This window comes from Danio rerio, chromosome 4 (genome assembly GCF_049306965.1).
Source record: "Danio rerio strain Tuebingen ecotype United States chromosome 4, GRCz12tu, whole genome shotgun sequence".
Taxonomy (NCBI): domain Eukaryota; kingdom Metazoa; phylum Chordata; class Actinopteri; order Cypriniformes; family Danionidae; genus Danio; species Danio rerio.
This window is the reverse complement of record NC_133179.1, coordinates 62303113-62321414: the sequence shown is the minus strand read 5'-3', so window position 1 is coordinate 62321414 and position 18302 is coordinate 62303113. Positions and strand designations below refer to the sequence as shown.

Here is an 18302-nt window from a genome sequence, read left to right as displayed (position 1 = left end):
CAAGTCCTCTCTCCATTACACATAAATTGTGAAAAATAAAGTCCAAAATTTAACAGGGGGGCTTATAATTCCGGCTTCAACAGTGTGCATTAATAAATAAAATTCATCACACTAAGACACTGTCTTCTGATAATCACAACTGTGCTCATTTAGGAGCCGGGGAAGCAAAGAGAAGAAAACGTTCCTGTGCAGATCTTTCACAGAAGCCCCACTCAGACTCTCCACTGTCTGCTGTAAGTTCATCGTTTGTACATCACAATTAGGTGGTGTATATACTCCTGAATACAGTTTTGTGAGCATAGATGGGGAGACTGTGCAAAAAGTATGATTATGTCAATGAAAAAGGTTTTAACTATTATACTTACTTTGTTGAAGGCTCCTGCGTCGACTTCTTTATTGGAGGCTCCTGCATCAGCCTCATCAGTTCCTGGCCAGTCTTCTTCATCGGCTCCTGCGTAAGCCTCATCAGTTCCTTGCCAGTCTTCTTCATCGGCTCCTGCGTCAGCCTCATCAGTTCCTTGCCAGTCTTCTTCATCGGCTCCTGCGTCAGCCTCATCAGTTCCTTGCCAGGCTTTTTCATCAGCTCCTGTATCAGCCTCATCAGTTCCTGCCTTGGCTTCTTCATCGGCTCCTGTATCAGCCTCATCAGTTCTTGCCTTGGCTTCTTCTGACGTTCAACCTAGAAGGTCATCTGGTGGGTCAACACACAGTGACCCAGCACATTCTGAGGTAACTGTCAAAGTACTCTGTGGATGTTAAGATAAGAAAAATGTATACTTTAATACTAAAAAAAATCAACTTTAACTGATTTTAACACAGTTTTGTCTCGGTTATTCTAATTACCAGGTGTCATTTAAGGGTTGGCACAAGATGTGGGAGTCTGGACATACTGAGGCTGAAGGAGGATACTGAAAGGGGACTCTTTCAGAGGGCCATGTCTTATAAAGACAAATATGGAAACAGAAAGTGGAGGAAAGTCCTGAAGGATGACCGGATGTGGTTTCACCCTCCAGAATTTCCTGGAATGGTGGAAGGAAAAGTCCCCTCAGCAGACTTTCGCAGCTCATCGCCTAAACCAAAGGTGCCAGGAGCTATTTGGGGAGGTGGAGGAGGCAAACTACAGGCCTCCGGTTCCTGCTGGTGATGAGCGCATTGGTCTGGAGTACCTGTTTTCCCAGTCCTCAGAGCCCTTCAGTGCTCCTGATCATTACGCTCAGACTAGAGAGACACTTCAGGCAGATGAGGATGAGGACGAAGATGTTCCTGCTGGGGTGGCAGAGGAAGAGCCGCAGGAGGAAGATGATGATGTGGGCTACTCCTCAGACCGCGAGAGGGACAGCCTGACTCCTCTGAGGAACTGTCTGTGCCTCACCGATCAGGCAGTGGCTGCTGAATTTGACCCCTGTGTGGAGGACGTGTGCGGTCCCAATCATCTGCCTGGGTACCAGCACGTAGAGGATCTGTGTAAAGTCCTTGTTGAGATCGCCCTGGAGGAAGGAAAACTTGCCCTAAATGAGTCGACCAGGCAAAAGGTCATCAGCGCCTGGAACAAGCTTGACCTCCATGACCGCAGCATCCAACAATTCGACAGCCTCTACTCTGCACGCTGGGGCAATGCTCTGTTTGGCCGCACCAGTGGAGATCCGACTGAGGCGTCCCTGGTGCAGAAGCTCAAGTTCAGCCAGCGCTACTCAGCCGCACACTTGGTGGACTCCAGAAAGAACCAGCTGATGTACTGCCTGGTCAAACAGCTGTGGCTTCATCCTGGTGTTGGAGGAAAAGCTAAAGGGTCACCGCTGAAACAGCAGATCACTAAACTGTACCAGCGTGTGCAGCAGAGAGTGACGGTGGACGATGATCAGCTCAGCAAACTCAGGATTCCCATCCTGAAATAAAATTCAAAGTGCGTGAGCAAGTTCATCAGGAGGCAGGAGGCGCTGTCAGCCACAAACGTCACCGACCAGGGTCTGTCTGTCCTCCGTCGTCACCAGAGCGTCTCCAGCACCAGCCAGCCCCCCGCTGAGGAGCTTCAAGAGGAAAGACCCCATACCAGCCGGCCTGCAGTGCAGTATCCCATCACCACTTCTCTGGCCGGCACCCGAAAGTTGAAGCAAAGGCTCCCGCAAATCTTACCTGTCCCTCCCTCTGCTCTTGCTCAACCAGTTCCTGCGCCAGCCCATTCAATGCCCGCAGGACTCCGGCACACACACACTCCGCTGACTGCACCTCCCGCTGTTTCCTTGCCGCAGCCACTGTTGCCCTCAAGATCAACAGTCTACAAGAGGAAAAAGGCAGAACTCAGTGGCTCTGGACATCCAACCTCAGTGAAGGTTTACATCTGTGCTCTGTGTGGCCAACCAACTCAAGGCCACAAGAAATACAGAAAGAAGAGCTACTGTGAGAGCTCCAAAGCCTCCACGTCCACAAACCTTGCTGGGCAGACTTTGACTGTTTTGAAGACTTTAAAAGGGCTGTGGACGTTCTCTTGGTCTCTCAGTCTCAGGCCTCCGAGTCTGTCTAACTGGACCTCTATCCATGTTATTGTTGCAAAAATGTATATGTTATTATAACAGTAGGTTGTTTGAGAGTTTACAGTGTTTTACACTAATTTGTTAATTTTTGCAACACTGTTATTGATGCATAAATGTTATATTAACATTTATTTGTTTTAAAGTTTACAGTTTTTTACAGTTTGCACTAATTTGTTCATTGTTGTTACACTTATTGTTGCACAAATGTATGTAATATTACCAGTTGATTGTTTCAGAGTATACATTGTTTTAAACTGATTTGTAGATTGTAATTTATTGTTGCAAAAATGCAACCGTTTACAGTTTGCACTAATTTGTTGATTGTTGTTATTGTTGCAGAAATGAATGTTATATTAACATTTGTTTAAGTTTACAATGTTTTACACTAATTTGTTGATTTTTGTAACACTGTTTTGATGCAGAAATGTATGTTATATTGTTTTACAGTTTACAGTATTTCGTTGATTGTTTTCTTGTTTTTTTATTTATGTTTAATAATTATATAATATTAGGTTAAAGTATTTTAATAACTACTTTTTGATTACTAATGTTGCTTTTTATACTTTAATTGTTAGCTTTGTTTTTTTAAAGGAACTTTTTTTTAAATATCTGAATGCTTGACCTGGCAGCAATTTTTTGTTAATATATACAAATATATTCTTATATCTATAACTGCTATCAATAATATTATAATTAATTATAGTGATAGTAATGTGTTTTTATTTATTATGTACAAAGCATATCTATTGTATACATTTTTATGTCAGGCAGGTCTAACAATATGTTTAGAACTTTTCTTTTGCACTTTTAATAAATTTGGATAATAAAATACAACCTCGTGTTTGTTTTTGTATTTGTGGGAATGACTTCATTAGTTTTTAAAAATTGCCTAAATCATTTGAATTTAATTTAGAATAATATTATCTAACTCTATGACAATAATATGCAGTCCATTTTAATAGTAATCTCTGGTACAGGTGTTCTGAAATGTCTATTGCTCCTCTGTGTTTTTCCAAGTCCAGCTCTGGAGTCGAAGACAGCTTATCCTGTTGCCGCCAGATGGGATGCCACTGGATTCATCCTTAAACCACACTTTAACATCAAGCTTCACCTGCAACATACAAATACCACTTGGTTAATATGGTGTAAAAAAAAACAGTACATTAATCAAATATCCTATGACATTACACTCTCAAAATAGAAATGTTGTAATTTGTTACAAAGTAGTTAGTTACTATAATTAAAATACTCACCCAGTGACAAAGTAAGGGATTATTGTTCATTTTATGTAATTGTATCACTGCTATTAGAAATATGATGGTATATCTGTATAATATAATAGAACAGAAGCTAAATATTTGCATTTTTTTGTTATACAAACATGTTTAAGAATAACTCTACTAAACATTATGCATTTAAAAAAAGTTTGACCTTTAATTACTACTATTAATTATATTACATATGAATATTTTATTTATAGAACTGATATAACATATTAATTTATATATTACATTTGTTGAGGTTTATGAGGATTTTGACGGAACTTATTAAATTTTAATAACAAACTTATTAAATGATCATTTCATAGTTTACTTTTGTGCACAGTTAGAGTTGTTTGCTTTAATTTCAAAAGCACCACACCATATAGAACGTGTTCTGACAGTTACTACTATTTGTTTTGATGACATCACCAGGCGGTTGTTCACTCGTAAAAGCAATTCATTCATGGTTTGTTGAAACTCAATCAACCAATCAGGTGCTGTAATTGCCTACACATCTATAGTGAAATTTGCACGCCGTACAGGTCGATCGCCATTCGCAGGGGGGAGGGGAGGGGATCCTCCTGTTCTTTCTTTCTTTTCCTCCATCTGTTTTCTTTCTCTACAGATGCCGTTTTTCTCTGCTTAGTTTCTGATTTGGTCTATTTGGACATGTCGACCTCCTGCTTTGCTGCGGTTCGGACCGCCTTTGCCTAGAGCTCCGTGCTTTGCACTCTTGCCTTGTATGTTTTGTGTCCTGTTTTCTTACGTCAGCCTATCAGCACAGTGCTCAAACGACATAGCTTGAAGAAGACGACGGGATCTACAAACGTTCCGCAAAAGAACTTCACTGACGGAAGCGGAAGCGCTAACGAAACAACCTCCCGCTGCAAGCACCTTACATTCCTGGGACGGGAAACCACCGACGGCTGGCTGCGAAATTGCCTCTGGTTCAGATTGGTTTAGAACCGTCCCTCTGCCCAAAACGCCACAGACGTCTGCAAAAGATTGCAGTTCTTGAAACAAAGTTACCTCTGATCCGAGCCGAAGCGTTCGCTTACTTAATGGCAGATAAAATGATGACCTTTCACACGGTCTGCATTCGTTCCGTCAGTAACAGCGGCAGGCCGGTAAAAATAAAATTCTGACATTCCACAGGGCACACTCGCTTGGCGGACAAAAGCCACCGGGGGCTCTCTTTGCGTGTTCCTTCACCTGGTCAAACCGCTTTGAGGGGGGACCTTTCGAGTAGTTTTCGGCGTCAGAACGGGCTCTTCTAGCGACGGGTGGGCAGGCCTTCCACAGGCACGCGCGGCTCTACTACCCTACCCCCAGTGACATCACTCGTAGAAGAAGTGCAAAAAAGGTGGAGCTCAAGCTTAAGCTCCCCCTCGCTGGAGCTCAGCTCTCCTCAAATGGCTCTGCAGCGAGCACCACTTGGCTCCAGCCGGGTCCGACGCTACCGCCTGAACTCTGTCTTGAACCACTGTGCTCAGGGGAGAGCGCGAACGCAGTCCCCCACTACCAGAAATTATGCAGTCGAGATTCCCACATTTGGGGAATTCGCAGGGGTCAGCGTGGCCGGAGTGCAATGGCCAAGCCTCGCCCTGGGTGAACCACCTTCTTGATCATGGTATCTCCCCTGCCAGGTAAGTAAGAGTTGCCGGGCGGCGCAAATGGCAGCCGCCATTTACTATCGGCCGTACTCCAGGGCGGTGATGCCCAGCCACCGAGCATGGGGAATGGGCCAGCAACCCCTGTCTCCTGACGGCGCTGTACTTGCAGCAGACGTGCCTGTGCCTGCAAACCACTCGCTAGTAACTGTGGCAACGCATGAAGAGTTTGAGCTTCCTCCAGATGCTTGCTCTGTGTTTTGTCATCAGTTGGGGCTGCCAACACATGGATTCCACCGGACGCACTCGATCTGGGGATAACAGACCCTCTATGGGGGGAGGGGAGGGGATCCTCCTGTTCTTTCTTTCTTTTCCTCCATCTGTTTTCTTTCTCTACAGATGCCGTTTTTCTCTGCTTAGTTTCTGATTTGGTCTATTTGGACATGTCGACCTCCTGCTTTGCTGCGGTTCGGACCGCCTTTGCCTAGAGCTCCGTGCTTTGCACTCTTGCCTTGTATGTTTTGTGTCCTGTTTTCTTACGTCAGCCTATCAGCACAGTGCTCAAACGACATAGCTTGAAGAAGACGACGGGATCTACAAACGTTCCGCAAAAGAACTTCACTGACGGAAGCGGAAGCGCTAACGAAACAACCTCCCGCTGCAAGCACCTTACATTCCTGGGACGGGAAACCACCGACGGCTGGCTGCGAAATTGCCTCTGGTTCAGATTGGTTTAGAACCGTCCCTCTGCCCAAAACGCCACAGACGTCTGCAAAAGATTGCAGTTCTTGAAACAAAGTTACCTCTGATCCGAGCCGAAGCGTTCGCTTACTTAATGGCAGATAAAATGATGACCTTTCACACGGTCTGCATTCGTTCCGTCAGTAACAGCGGCAGGCCGGTAAAAATAAAATTCTGACATTCCACAGGGCACACTCGCTTGGCGGACAAAAGCCACCGGGGGCTCTCTTTGCGTGTTCCTTCACCTGGTCAAACCGCTTTGAGGGGGGACCTTTCGAGTAGTTTTCGGCGTCAGAACGGGCTCTTCTAGCGACGGGTGGGCAGGCCTTCCACAGGCACGCGCGGCTCTACTACCCTACCCCCAGTGACATCACTCGTAGAAGAAGTGCAAAAAAGGTGGAGCTCAAGCTTAAGCTCCCCCTCGCTGGAGCTCAGCTCTCCTCAAATGGCTCTGCAGCGAGCACCACTTGGCTCCAGCCGGGTCCGACGCTACCGCCTGAACTTTGTCTTGAACCACTGTGCTCAGGGGAGAGCGCGAACGCAGTCCCCCACTACCAGAAATTATGCAGTCGAGATTCCCACATTTGGGGAATTCGCAGGGGTCAGCGTGGCCGGAGTGCAATGGCCAAGCCTTGCCCTGGGTGAACCACCTTCTTGATCATGGTATCTCCCCTGCCAGGTAAGTATGAGTTGCCGGGCGGCGCAAATGGCAGCCGCCGTTTTCTATCGGCCGTACTCCAGGGCGGTGATGCCCAGCCACCGAGCATGGGGAATGGGCCAGCAACCCCTGTCTCCTGACGGCGCTGTACTTGCAGCAGACGTGCCTGTGCCTGCAAACCACTCGCTAGTAACTGTGGCAACGCATGAAGAGTTTGAGCTTCCTCCAGATGCTTGCTCTGTGTTTTGTCATCAGTTGGGGCTGCCAACACATGGATTCCACCGGACGCACTCGATCTGGGGATAACAGAGCCTCTATGGGGGGAGGGGAGGGGATCCTCCTGTTCTTTCTTTCTTTTCCTCCATCTGTTTTCTTTCTCTACAGATGCCGTTTTTCTCTGCTTAGTTTCTGATTTGGTCTATTTGGACATGTCGACCTCCTGCTTTGCTGCGGTTCGGACCGCCTTTGCCTAGAGCTCCGTGCTTTGCACTCTTGCCTTGTATGTTTTGTGTCCTGTTTTCTTACGTCAGCCTATCAGCACAGTGCTCAAACGACATAGCTTGAAGAAGACGACGGGATCTACAAACGTTCCGCAAAAGAACTTCACTGACGGAAGCGGAAGCGCTAACGAAACAACCTCCCGCTGCAAGCACCTTACATTCCTGGGACGGGAAACCACCGACGGCTGGCTGCGAAATTGCCTCTGGTTCAGATTGGTTTAGAACCGTCCCTCTGCCCAAAACGCCACAGACGTCTGCAAAAGATTGCAGTTCTTGAAACAAAGTTACCTCTGATCCGAGCCGAAGCGTTCGCTTACTTAATGGCAGATAAAATGATGACCTTTCACACGATCTGCATTCGTTCCGTCAGTAACAGCGGCAGGCCGGTAAAAATAAAATTCTGACATTCCACAGGGCACACTCGCTTAGCGGACAAAAGCCACCGGGGGCTCTCTTTGCGTGTTCCTTCACCTGGTCAAACCGCTTTGAGGGGGGACCTTTCGAGTAGTTTTCGGCGTCAGAACGAGCTCTTCTAGCGACGGGTGGGCAGGCCTTCCACAGGCACGCGCGGCTCTACTACCCTACCCCCAGTGACATCACTCGTAGAAGAAGTGCAAAAAAGGTGGAGCTCAAGCTTAAGCTCCCCCTCGCTGGAGCTCAGCTCTCCTCAAATGGCCCTGCAGCGAGCACCACTTGGCTCCAGCCGGGTCCGACGCTACCGCCTGAACTCTGTCTTGAACCACTGTGCTCAGGGGAGAGCGCGAACGCAGTCCCCCACTACCAGAAATTATGCAGTCGAGATTCCCACATTTGGGGAATTCGCAGGGGTCAGCGTGGCCGGAGTGCAATGGCCAAGCCTCGCCCTGGGTGAACCACCTTCTTGATCATGGTATCTCCCCTGCCAGGTAAGTATGAGTTGCCGGGCGGCGCAAATGGCAGCCGCCGTTTTCTATCGGCCGTACTCCAGGGCGGTGATGCCCAGCCACCGAGCATGGGGAATGGGCCAGCAACCCCTGTCTCCTGACGGCGCTGTACTTGCAGCAGACGTGCCTGTGCCTGCAAACCACTCGCTAGTAACTGTGGCAACGCATGAAGAGTTTGAGCTTCCTCCAGATGCTTGCTCTGTGTTTTGTCATCAGTTGGGGCTGCCAACACATGGATTCCACCGGACGCACTCGATCTGGGGATAACAGACCCTCTATGGGGGGAGGGGAGGGGATCCTCCTGTTCTTTCTTTCTTTTCCTCCATCTGTTTTCTTTCTCTACAGATGCCGTTTTTCTCTGCTTAGTTTCTGATTTGGTCTATTTGGACATGTCGACCTCCTGCTTTGCTGCGGTTCGGACCGCCTTTGCCTAGAGCTCCGTGCTTTGCACTCTTGCCTTGTATGTTTTGTGTCCTGTTTTCTTACGTCAGCCTATCAGCACAGTGCTCAAACGACATAGCTTGAAGAAGACGACGGGATCTACAAACGTTCCGCAAAAGAACTTCACTGACGGAAGCGGAAGCGCTAACGAAACAACCTCCCGCTGCAAGCACCTTACATTCCTGGGACGGGAAACCACCGACGGCTGGCTGCGAAATTGCCTCTGGTTCAGATTGGTTTAGAACCGTCCCTCTGCCCAAAACGCCACAGACGTCTGCAAAAGATTGCAGTTCTTGAAACAAAGTTACCTCTGATCCGAGCCGAAGCGTTCGCTTACTTAATGGCAGATAAAATGATGACCTTTCACACGGTCTGCATTCGTTCCGTCAGTAACAGCGGCAGGCCGGTAAAAATAAAATTCTGACATTCCACAGGGCACACTCGCTTGGCGGACAAAAGCCACCGGGGGCTCTCTTTGCGTGTTCCTTCACCTGGTCAAACCGCTTTGAGGGGGGACCTTTCGAGTAGTTTTCGGCGTCAGAACGGGCTCTTCTAGCGACGGGTGGGCAGGCCTTCCACAGGCGCGCGCGGCTCTACTGGAGCAAAAGAGGCTTGGCAAAGGACGAGGAAGAGAGGGAAGCGCCGCTCCAGCGAGAGGGTGCTCGCTGCAGAGCCATTTGAGGAGAGCTGAGCTCCAGCGAGGGGGAGCATGAGCTGTCGCTCCTCCTCCTGTAAGCTGTTTTAATGCGTACACCAACCCCGCCCCTAACCCTACCCCCAGTGACATCACTCGTAGAAGAAGTGCAAAAAAGGTGGAGCTCAAGCTTAAGCTCCCCCTCGCTGGAGCTCAGCTCTCCTCAAATGGCTCTGCAGCGAGCACCACTTGGCTCCAGCCGGGTCCGACGCTATCGCCTGAACTCTGTCTTGAACCACTGTGCTCAGGGGAGAGCGCGAACGCAGTCCCCCACTACCAGAAATTATGCAGTCGAGATTCCCACATTTGGGGAATTCACAGGGGTCAGCGTGGCCGGAGTGCAATGGCCAAGCCTCGCCCCGGGTGAACCACCTTCTTGATCATGGTATCTCCCCTGCCAGGTAAGTATGAGTTGCCGGGCGGCGCAAATGGCAGCCGCCGTTTTCTATCGGCCGTACTCCAGGGCGGTGATGCCCAGCCACCGAGCATGGGGAATGGGCCAGCAACCCCTGTCTCCTGACGGCGCTGTACTTGCAGCAGACGTGCCTGTGCCTGCAAACCACTCGCTAGTAACTGTGGCAACGCATGAAGAGTTTGAGCTTCCTCCAGATGCTTGCTCTGTGTTTTGTCATCAGTTGGGGCTGCCAACACATGGATTCCACCGGACGCACTCGATCTGGGGATAACAGACCCTCTATGGGGGGAGGGGAGGGGATCCTCCTGTTCTTTCTTTCTTTTCCTCCATCTGTTTTCTTTCTCTACAGATGCCGTTTTTCTCTGCTTAGTTTCTGATTTGGTCTATTTGGACATGTCGACCTCCTGCTTTGCTGCGGTTCGGACCGCCTTTGCCTAGAGCTCCGTGCTTTGCACTCTTGCCTTGTTCTGTTTTCTTACGTCAGCCTATCAGCACAGTGCTCAAACGACATAGCTTGAAGAAGACGACGGGATCTACAAACGTTCCGCAAAATAACTTCACTGACGGAAGCGGAAGCGCTAACGAAACAACCTCCCGCTGCAAGCACCTTACATTCCTGGGACGGGAAACCACCGACGGCTGGCTGCGAAATTGCCTCTGGTTCAGATTGGTTTAGAACCGTCCCTCTGCCCAAAACGCCACAGACGTCTGCAAAAGATTGCAGTTCTTGAAACAAAGTTACCTCTGATCCGAGCCGAAGCGTTCGCTTACTTAATGGCAGATAAAATGATGACCTTTCACACGGTCTGCATTCGTTCCGTCAGTAACAGCGGCAGGCCGGTAAAAATAAAATTCTGACATTCCACAGGGCACACTCGCTTGGCGGACAAAAGCCACCGGGGGCTCTCTTTGCGTGTTCCTTCACCTGGTCAAACCGCTTTGAGGGGGGACCTTTCGAGTAGTTTTCGGCGTCAGAACGGGCTCTTCTAGCGACGGGTGGGCAGGCCTTCCACAGGCGCGCGCGGCTCTACTGGAGCAAAAGAGGCTTGGCAAAGGACGAGGAAGAGAGGGAAGCGCCGCTCCAGCGAGAGGGTGCTCGCTGCAGAGCCATTTGAGGAGAGCTGAGCTCCAGCGAGGGGGAGCATGAGCTGTCGCTCCTCCTCCTGTAAGCTGTTTTAATGCGTACACCAACCCCGCCCCTAACCCTACCCCCAGTGACATCACTCGTAGAAGAAGTGCAAAAAAGGTGGAGCTCAAGCTTAAGCTCCCCCTCGCTGGAGCTCAGCTCTCCTCAAATGGCTCTGCAGCGAGCACCACTTGGCTCCAGCCGGGTCCGACGCTACCGCCTGAACTCTGTCTTGAACCACTGTGCTCAGGGGAGAGCGCGAACGCAGTCCCCCACTACCAGAAATTATGCAGTCGAGATTCCCACATTTGGGGAATTCGCAGGGGTCAGCGTGGCCGGAGTGCAATGGCCAAGCCTCGCCCTGGGTGAACCACCTTCTTGATCATGGTATCTCCCCTGCCAGGTAAGTATGAGTTGCCGGGCGGCGCAAATGGCAGCCGCCGTTTTCTATCGGCCGTACTCCAGGGCGGTGATGCCCAGCCACCGAGCATGGGGAATGGGCCAGCAACCCCTGTCTCCTGACGGCGCTGTACTTGCAGCAGACGTGCCTGTGCCTGCAAACCACTCGCTAGTAACTGTGGCAACGCATGAAGAGTTTGAGCTTCCTCCAGATGCTTGCTCTGTGTTTTGTCATCAGTTGGGGCTGCCAACACATGGATTCCACCGGACGCACTCGATCTGGGGATAACAGACCCTCTATGGGGGGAGGGGAGGGGATCCTCCTGTTCTTTCTTTCTTTTCCTCCATCTGTTTTCTTTCTCTACAGATGCCGTTTTTCTCTGCTTAGTTTCTGATTTGGTCTATTTGGACATGTCGACCTCCTGCTTTGCTGCGGTTCGGACCGCCTTTGCCTAGAGCTCCGTGCTTTGCACTCTTGCCTTGTATGTTTTGTGTCCTGTTTTCTTACGTCAGCCTATCAGCACAGTGCTCAAACGACATAGCTTGAAGAAGACGACGGGATCTACAAACGTTCCGCAAAAGAACTTCACTGACGGAAGCGGAAGCGCTAACGAAACAACCTCCCGCTGCAAGCACCTTACATTCCTGGGACGGGAAACCACCGACGGCTGGCTGCGAAATTGCCTCTGGTTCAGATTGGTTTAGAACCGTCCCTCTGCCCAAAACGCCACAGACGTCTGCAAAAGATTGCAGTTCTTGAAACAAAGTTACCTCTGATCCGAGCCGAAGCGTTCGCTTACTTAATGGCAGATAAAATGATGACCTTTCACACGGTCTGCATTCGTTCCGTCAGTAACAGCGGCAGGCCGGTAAAAATAAAATTCTGACATTCCACAGGGCACACTCGCTTGGCGGACAAAAGCCACCGGGGGCTCTCTTTGCGTGTTCCTTCACCTGGTCAAACCGCTTTGAGGGGGGACCTTTCGAGTAGTTTTCGGCGTCAGAACGGGCTCTTCTAGCGACGGGTGGGCAGGCCTTCCACAGGCACGCGCGGCTCTACTACCCTACCCCCAGTGACATCACTCGTAGAAGAAGTGCAAAAAAGGTGGAGCTCAAGCTTCCCCTCGCTGGAGCTCAGCTCTCCTCAAATGGCTCTGCAGCGAGCACCACTTGGCTCCAGCCGGGTCCGACGCTATCGCCTGAACTCTGTCTTGAACCACTGTGCTCAGGGGAGAGCGCGAACGCAGTCCCCCACTACCAGAAATTATGCAGTCGAGATTCCCACATTTGGGGAATTCGCAGGGGTCAGCGTGGCCGGAGTGCAATGGCCAAGCCTCGCCCTGGGTGAACCACCTTCTTGATCATGGTATCTCCCCTGCCAGGTAAGTATGAGTTGCCGGGCGGCGCAAATGGCAGCCGCCGTTTTCTATCGGCCGTACTCCAGGGCGGTGATGCCCAGCCACCGAGCATGGGGAATGGGCCAGCAACCCCTGTCTCCTGACGGCGCTGTACTTGCAGCAGACGTGCCTGTGCCTGCAAACCACTCGCTAGTAACTGTGGCAACGCATGAAGAGTTTGAGCTTCCTCCAGATGCTTGCTCTGTGTTTTGTCATCAGTTGGGGCTGCCAACACATGGATTCCACCGGACGCACTCGATCTGGGGATAACAGACCCTCTATGGGGGGAGGGGAGGGGATCCTCCTGTTCTTTCTTTCTTTTCCTCCATCTGTTTTCTTTCTCTACAGATGCCGTTTTTCTCTGCTTAGTTTCTGATTTGGTCTATTTGGACATGTCGACCTCCTGCTTTGCTGCGGTTCGGACCGCCTTTGCCTAGAGCTCCGTGCTTTGCACTCTTGCCTTGTTCTGTTTTCTTACGTCAGCCTATCAGCACAGTGCTCAAACGACATAGCTTGAAGAAGACGACGGGATCTACAAACGTTCCGCAAAAGAACTTCACTGACGGAAGCGGAAGCGCTAACGAAACAACCTCCCGCTGCAAGCACCTTACATTCCTGGGACGGGAAACCACCGACGGCTGGCTGCGAAATTGCCTCTGGTTCAGATTGGTTTAGAACCGTCCCTCTGCCCAAAACGCCACAGACGTCTGCAAAAGATTGCAGTTCTTGAAACAAAGTTACCTCTGATCCGAGCCGAAGCGTTCGCTTACTTAATGGCAGATAAAATGATGACCTTTCACACGGTCTGCATTCGTTCCGTCAGTAACAGCGGCAGGCCGGTAAAAATAAAATTCTGACATTCCACAGGGCACACTCGCTTGGCGGACAAAAGCCACCGGGGGCTCTCTTTGCGTGTTCCTTCACCTGGTCAAACCGCTTTGAGGGGGGACCTTTCGAGTAGTTTTCGGCGTCAGAACGGGCTCTTCTAGCGACGGGTGGGCAGGCCTTCCACAGGCGCGCGCGGCTCTACTGGAGCAAAAGAGGCTTGGCAAAGGACGAGGAAGAGAGGGAAGCGCCGCTCCAGCGAGAGGGTGCTCGCTGCAGAGCCATTTGAGGAGAGCTGAGCTCCAGCGAGGGGGAGCATGAGCTGTCGCTCCTCCTCCTGTAAGCTGTTTTAATGCGTACACCAACCCCGCCCCTAACCCTACCCCCAGTGACATCACTCGTAGAAGAAGTGCAAAAAAGGTGGAGCTCAAGCTTAAGCTCCCCCTCGCTGGAGCTCAGCTCTCCTCAAATGGCTCTGCAGCGAGCACCACTTGGCTCCAGCCGGGTCCAACGCTACCGCCTGAACTCTGTCTTGAACCACTGTGCTCAGGGGAGAGCGCGAACGCAGTCCCCCACTACCAGAAATTATGCAGTCGAGATTCCCACATTTGGGGAATTCGCAGGAGTCAGCGTGGCCGGAGTGCAATGGCCAAGCCTCGCCCTGGGTGAACCACCTTCTTGATCATGGTATCTCCCCTGCCAGGTAAGTATGAGTTGCCGGGCGGCGCAAATGGCAGCCGCCGTTTTCTATCGGCCGTACTCCAGGGCGGTGATGCCCAGCCACCGAGCATGGGGAATGGGCCAGCAACCCCTGTCTCCTGACGGCGCTGTACTTGCAGCAGACGTGCCTGTGCCTGCAAACCACTCGCTAGTAACTGTGGCAACGCATGAAGAGTTTGAGCTTCCTCCAGATGCTTGCTCTGTGTTTTGTCATCAGTTGGGGCTGCCAACACATGGATTCCACCGGACGCACTCGATCTGGGGATAACAGACCCTCTATGGGGGGAGGGGAGGGGATCCTCCTGTTCTTTCTTTCTTTTCCTCCATCTGTTTTCTTTCTCTACAGATGCCGTTTTTCTCTGCTTAGTTTCTGATTTGGTCTATTTGGACATGTCGACCTCCTGCTTTGCTGCGGTTCGGACCGCCTTTGCCTAGAGCTCCGTGCTTTGCACTCTTGCCTTGTATGTTTTGTGTCCTGTTTTCTTACGTCAGCCTATCAGCACAGTGCTCAAACGACATAGCTTGAAGAAGACGACGGGATCTACAAACATTCCGCAAAAGAACTTCACTGACGGAAGCGGAAGCGCTAACGAAACAACCTCCCGCTGCAAGCACCTTACATTCCTGGGACGGGAAACCACCGACGGCTGGCTGCGAAATTGCCTCTGGTTCAGATTGGTTTAGAACCGTCCCTCTGCCCAAAACGCCACAGACGTCTGCAAAAGATTGCAGTTCTTGAAACAAAGTTACCTCTGATCCGAGCCGAAGCGTTCGCTTACTTAATGGCAGATAAAATGATGACCTTTCACACGGTCTGCATTCGTTCCGTCAGTAACAGCGGCAGGCCGGTAAAAATAAAATTCTGACATTCCACAGGGCACACTCGCTTGGCGGACAAAAGCCACCGGGGGCTCTCTTTGCGTGTTCCTTCACCTGGTCAAACCGCTTTGAGGGGGGACCTTTCGAGTAGTTTTCGGCGTCAGAACGGGCTCTTCTAGCGACGGGTGGGCAGGCCTTCCACAGGCGCGCGCGGCTCTACTGGAGCAAAAGAGGCTTGGCAAAGGACGAGGAAGAGAGGGAAGCGCCGCTCCAGCGAGAGGGTGCTCGCTGCAGAGCCATTTGAGGAGAGCTGAGCTCCAGCGAGGGGGAGCATGAGCTGTCGCTCCTCCTCCTGTAAGCTGTTTTAATGCGTACACCAACCCCGCCCCTAACCCTACCCCCAGTGACATCACTCGTAGAAGAAGTGCAAAAAAGGTGGAGCTCAAGCTTAAGCTCCCCCTCGCTGGAGCTCAGCTCTCCTCAAATGGCTCTGCAGCGAGCACCACTTGGCTCCAGCCGGGTCCGACGCTACCGCCTGAACTCTGTCTTGAACCACTGTGCTCAGGGGAGAGCGCGAACGCAGTCCCCCACTACCAGAAATTATGCAGTTGAGATTCCCACATTTGGGGAATTCGCAGGGGTCAGCGTGGCCGGAGTGCAATGGCCAAGCCTCGCCCCGGGTGAACCACCTTCTTGATCATGGTATCTCCCCTGCCAGGTAAGTATGAGTTGCTGGGCGGCGCAAATGGCAGCCGCCGTTTTCTATCGGCTGTACTCCAGGGCGGTGATGCCCAGCCACCGAGCATGGGGAATGGGCCAGCAACCCCTGTCTCCTGACGGCGCTGTACTTGCAGCAGACGTGCCTGTGCCTGCAAACCACTCGCTAGTAACTGTGGCAACGCATGAAGAGTTTGAGCTTCCTCCAGATGCTTGCTCTGTGTTTTGTCATCAGTTGGGGCTGCCAACACATGGATTCCACCGGACGCACTCGATCTGGGGATAACAGACCCTCTATGGGGGGAGGGGAGGGGATCCTCCTGTTCTTTCTTTCTTTTCCTCCATCTGTTTTCTTTCTCTACAGATGCCGTTTTTCTCTGCTTAGTTTCTGATTTGGTCTATTTGGACATGTCGACCTCCTGCTTTGCTGCGGTTCGGACCGCCTTTGCCTAGAGCTCCGTGCTTTGCACTCTTGCCTTGTATGTTTTGTGTCCTGTTTTCTTACGTCAGCCTATCAGCACAGTGCTCAAACGACATAGCTTGAAGAAGACGACGGGATCTACAAACGTTCCGCAAAAGAACTTCACTGACGGAAGCGGAAGCGCTAACGAAACAACCTCCCGCTGCAAGCACCTTACATTCCTGGGACGGGAAACCACCGACGGCTGGCTGCGAAATTGCCTCTGGTTCAGATTGGTTTAGAACCGTCCCTCTGCCCAAAACGCCACAGACGTCTGCAAAAGATTGCAGTTCTTGAAACAAAGTTACCTCTGATCCGAGCCGAAGCGTTCGCTTACTTAATGGCAGATAAAATGATGACCTTTCACACGGTCTGCATTCGTTCCGTCAGTAACAGCGGCAGGCCGGTAAAAATAAAATTCTGACATTCCACAGGGCACACTCGCTTGGCGGACAAAAGCCACCGGGGGCTCTCTTTGCGTGTTCCTTCACCTGGTCAAACCGCTTTGAGGGGGGACCTTTCGAGTAGTTTTCGGCGTCAGAACGGGCTCTTCTAGCGACGGGTGGGCAGGCCTTCCACAGGCACGCGCGGCTCTACTACCCTACCCCCAGTGACATCACTCGTAGAAGAAGTGCAAAAAAGGTGGAGCTCAAGCTTCCCCTCGCTGGAGCTCAGCTCTCCTCAAATGGCTCTGCAGCGAGCACCACTTGGCTCCAGCCGGGTCCGACGCTATCGCCTGAACTCTGTCTTGAACCACTGTGCTCAGGGGAGAGCGCGAACGCAGTCCCCCACTACCAGAAATTATGCAGTCGAGATTCCCACATTTGGGGAATTCGCAGGGGTCAGCGTGGCCGGAGTGCAATGGCCAAGCCTTGCCCTGGGTGATCCACCTTCTTGATCATGGTATCTCCCCTGCCAGGTAAGTATGAGTTGCCGGGCGGCGCAAATGGCAGCCGCCGTTTTCTATCGGCCGTACTCCAGGGCGGTGATGCCCAGCCACCGAGCATGGGGAATGGGCCAGCAACCCCTGTCTCCTGACGGCGCTGTACTTGCAGCAGACGTGCCTGTGCCTGCAAACCACTCGCTAGTAACTGTGGCAACGCATGAAGAGTTTGAGCTTCCTCCAGATGCTTGCTCTGTGTTTTGTCATCAGTTGGGGCTGCCAACACATGGATTCCACCGGACGCACTCGATCTGGGGATAACAGACCCTCTATGGGGGGAGGGGAGGGGATCCTCCTGTTCTTTCTTTCTTTTCCTCCATCTGTTTTCTTTCTCTACAGATGCCGTTTTTCTCTGCTTAGTTTCTGATTTGGTCTATTTGGACATGTCGACCTCCTGCTTTGCTGCGGTTCGGACCGCCTTTGCCTAGAGCTCCGTGCTTTGCACTCTTGCCTTGTATGTTTTGTGTCCTGTTTTCTTACGTCAGCCTATCAGCACAGTGCTCAAACGACATAGCTTGAAGAAGACGACGGGATCTACAAACGTTCCGCAAAATAACTTCACTGACGGAAGCGGAAGCGCTAACGAAACAACCTCCCGCTGCAAGCACCTTACATTCCTGGGACGGGAAACCACCGACGGCTGGCTGCGAAATTGCCTCTGGTTCAGATTGGTTTAGAACCGTCCCTCTGCCCAAAACGCCACAGACGTCTGCAAAAGATTGCAGTTCTTGAAACAAAGTTACCTCTGATCCGAGCCGAAGCGTTCGCTTACTTAATGGCAGATAAAATGATGACCTTTCACACGGTCTGCATTCGTTCCGTCAGTAACAGCGGCAGGCCGGTAAAAATAAAATTCTGACATTCCACAGGGCACACTCGCTTGGCGGACAAAAGCCACCGGGGGCTCTCTTTGCGTGTTCCTTCACCTGGTCAAACCGCTTTGAGGGGGGACCTTTCGAGTAGTTTTCGGCGTCAGAACGGGCTCTTCTAGCGACGGGTGGGCAGGCCTTCCACAGGCACGCGCGGCTCTACTACCCTACCCCCAGTGACATCACTCGTAGAAGAAGTGCAAAAAAGGTGGAGCTCAAGCTTAAGCTCCCCCTCGCTGGAGCTCAGCTCTC

The 18302-nt window shown here is 51.3% G+C and overlaps 9 non-coding genes across 9 annotated transcripts; all 9 read right to left on the bottom strand.

Moving 5' to 3' along the window:
• Window positions 1-5283: 5283 nt before the first annotated feature.
• On the bottom strand, window positions 5284-5447 carry LOC137488732 (U1 spliceosomal RNA). Its single transcript, XR_011007915.1, has one exon. It is a non-coding gene; the product is annotated as a U1 spliceosomal RNA (small nuclear RNA).
• Window positions 5448-6667: 1220 nt separating this feature from the next.
• Window positions 6668-6831, bottom strand: LOC137488733 (U1 spliceosomal RNA). The gene has a single exon (XR_011007916.1). It is a non-coding gene; the product is annotated as a U1 spliceosomal RNA (small nuclear RNA).
• Window positions 6832-8051: 1220 nt separating this feature from the next.
• Window positions 8052-8215, bottom strand: LOC141384057 (U1 spliceosomal RNA). Its single transcript, XR_012405106.1, has one exon. It is a non-coding gene; the product is annotated as a U1 spliceosomal RNA (small nuclear RNA).
• Window positions 8216-9605: 1390 nt separating this feature from the next.
• On the bottom strand, window positions 9606-9769 carry LOC141384114 (U1 spliceosomal RNA). Its single transcript, XR_012405170.1, has one exon. It is a non-coding gene; the product is annotated as a U1 spliceosomal RNA (small nuclear RNA).
• Window positions 9770-11148: 1379 nt separating this feature from the next.
• Window positions 11149-11312, bottom strand: LOC141384056 (U1 spliceosomal RNA). Its single transcript, XR_012405105.1, has one exon. It is a non-coding gene; the product is annotated as a U1 spliceosomal RNA (small nuclear RNA).
• A 1214-nt stretch (window positions 11313-12526) lies between these two features.
• LOC141384055 (U1 spliceosomal RNA) lies at window positions 12527-12690 on the bottom strand. Its single transcript, XR_012405104.1, has one exon. It is a non-coding gene; the product is annotated as a U1 spliceosomal RNA (small nuclear RNA).
• A 1379-nt stretch (window positions 12691-14069) lies between these two features.
• LOC141384098 (U1 spliceosomal RNA) lies at window positions 14070-14233 on the bottom strand. The gene has a single exon (XR_012405154.1). It is a non-coding gene; the product is annotated as a U1 spliceosomal RNA (small nuclear RNA).
• A 1390-nt stretch (window positions 14234-15623) lies between these two features.
• LOC141384145 (U1 spliceosomal RNA) lies at window positions 15624-15787 on the bottom strand. Its single transcript, XR_012405201.1, has one exon. It is a non-coding gene; the product is annotated as a U1 spliceosomal RNA (small nuclear RNA).
• Window positions 15788-17001: 1214 nt separating this feature from the next.
• LOC141384144 (U1 spliceosomal RNA) lies at window positions 17002-17165 on the bottom strand. Its single transcript, XR_012405200.1, has one exon. It is a non-coding gene; the product is annotated as a U1 spliceosomal RNA (small nuclear RNA).
• Window positions 17166-18302: the final 1137 nt, after the last annotated feature.